Source organism: Leptosomus discolor, chromosome Z (genome assembly GCF_034619465.1).
Source record: "Leptosomus discolor isolate bLepDis1 chromosome Z, bLepDis1.hap2, whole genome shotgun sequence".
NCBI classification, from domain to species: Eukaryota; Metazoa; Chordata; class Aves; order Leptosomiformes; family Leptosomidae; genus Leptosomus; species Leptosomus discolor.
In genome coordinates this window covers 9,153,347-9,155,849 of record NC_141419.1, presented here as the reverse complement: position 1 = coordinate 9,155,849, position 2,503 = coordinate 9,153,347, and positions in this window count along the sequence as shown.

Below are 2,503 nucleotides of genomic sequence, written 5' to 3'. Positions count from 1 at the left end.
CACAGGCACCAAGGAAAGACTAACAATAAAAATAATTTACTCCTGTACAATCTACTCTGGGTTGGAAACATTCAAAAGAGAGATTTTAAACTTGTCCTCTGATGGCTACAACATGGGAACTGATCTTAAAACAAAGGAAGGTCCTATGTTTTCCACCCGTTCAGTCTGAAAACTCCTTTCAAGGGGTGATTGAGTGTTGCTAGTACTTTCCTTGCTGTAACATAGCTGAATGAGGACTGCTTAAAAACACTGTTATCTGAGGGAGTCAGCATCTGAAGTCCATCAGGCAGGTCTAAAAGTGGTCCTAACCTCACCAGACAGGAGTATTTATCGTGGAGATTAACTCCCAGTTCTGAAAATTAAACATTAAAGTTAGTGCTCTCACTCTGCAACAGCGGCAATTAGAAATTTTTACATTTTCCTCATTCAGAAGTTATGCATTGCCAAAAAGCTTGCCTGTTGAAGGGACAGTACAAGAAAACTTTCAGATTTGGACCACTTGCAGGGATTTTTTAAAATAACTTCTCATTCTCAGCAAATTTCTTAGTAGAGAGGGAGTGCTTTAGTAGAAGAGACATTCAATGGTGGCGTTGTTATCCTTGAAGTACGGACCAGAAATATGGAAGAATTCTTCAAATCTATTTAAAGCTGGCAAAAAAGCAGACTAAGCCCAAGATAGGCATGAATCTATCACAGAGAATGAATAAGCAGAGATTTTTAAATCTTAAGTTAGGCAAGACAATTTTCAAAGTTGTCTTTAGAGCAGTCCCTTCTTCCACGGAAGAAGACTTATGTACTGTTACAGTAAATAGATTTACCTTTAAACTACAGAATTTGGTGTGAAGTTTGAAAAAAATTTCTATCTGAACTGATGAATTATAAGCAAAATGCTAAATTCCTGTCTTAGAGACACTTGCATCACTTTAACAAATAGACAGTGAAGGAGAATCAAATATTTCTGGAGTGTCTGAAAAACACATTTCAGTTGCAGATGAGAGAGAAAGAAAAATAAAAACCAGTTGGCACTTGTTTGGATTATCTTTAGCACTGCAGTGAGATAACTATCCCCTGGGAATCTTGGTTTCCTTGTTCTAGATCCCCTTAAATTTCCAACACTGCATTATTTCTTTAAATTACAAAAAGCAAAATAATATGTCAACTTCGACTCTGACTTTAAAGAGGTATGTGTGGAGAACTGCCTAGTATACTGCCAATGTTAGGGAGCTGCCTGTCCTTGATGCTTTCTTGACAGCAACCTCTGTTTCCTCCTCTTCCACCTTCTCCTTCCTTCTGTTCCTCTCCCTCCTCCACATTTCCATGCACTCTTTCCCTCCATTTCTGGGTCCCTTCTCAGGGTATTTTTTTAATCTCACACCTCTTGACATCCACTTTGTCTTAACTTCCTAGATACCTGGGAAATGTTACAATCTACCACTGCAAGATCCAGTCTTTAACTGGACCTTGCTGTTAGTTACCCTTTCCATCCCACTTTGGTCACAGCTCTAGGAAAGGATAAAGTGATCCCAGCTTTGTTGTCCTGACTACTGCAGACGTAGGCATTCCAGAAGGCATTTATGTAACTTAACTTTAGAAATCTAACTGAGGCTCCATAGGTAGGAGGCTGGTCCCCAAAGCTCATATAGTGGATACCAATAGATCAGTTCTCCATCAGGTAATTCAGAACCAGCGTAAAGACCAGCCGAGTGCTCTGAAGTGCCATCCATAGGAGCCTCTGTCTTCATTAACTATACAGAGCCTAGAAAGACCAGGCTCGTAATTCAGGCACTTCACTTAGGGAGTTAAAGTTTGGTGATAAGACTGGCATCCCACGGTCTGGGAAGGCTCATCCAGGGCTCTTATGTCAGTGTACGTCTGTCTGTAGTCTAAATGGTGAAAAACTTCACCAGTGTTCACTGATGCTCCAGTCCAACTCCAGCCTCCCAGCTGCTCCTTTACGGGAGAACAGAAGGGTAAGGGTGTATCGTTGTTTGGAGAAGGAACAAAAAAAACCTATGACGGAAGCAGTACTGGCTGCAAGCGTTAAATCTGGAATCAATGCCAAATGTAAGAAAGACTGCAATATTCATTACAAATCCAGGGATGAGAGCATCTCCCCATAGCTTTGGCAGTTTGGTTCAAAACTGTTTGGTTTGAGTCCTACTGCGTGTTAAGTGAATAGGGTGGAAGAATAAGTAACATGAAAATTGTTTAAAATGGAGCATTACGGTTTTCAGGGGAATACTACTGCATTTCATGCCTGAGGGGGCAAATCTACTCTGATGGTAATGATGAAAGGCTTTGAAAAAAGCTATTACTAAAACCCATCCGTTTACTGCCTTATCCTCCCACACCTACTTTTTCCTTTCCTCAATATTTGTACTAAACATGAAGCAATCAAAGCAGCAATCACAGAACTAGAGCAGACAACAGACTTCTGAAAAAAAAAAACTACAGGTGGGGTGGGGAGAATGAATATTTCCAACTCAGTGCCACCCCCTACAGT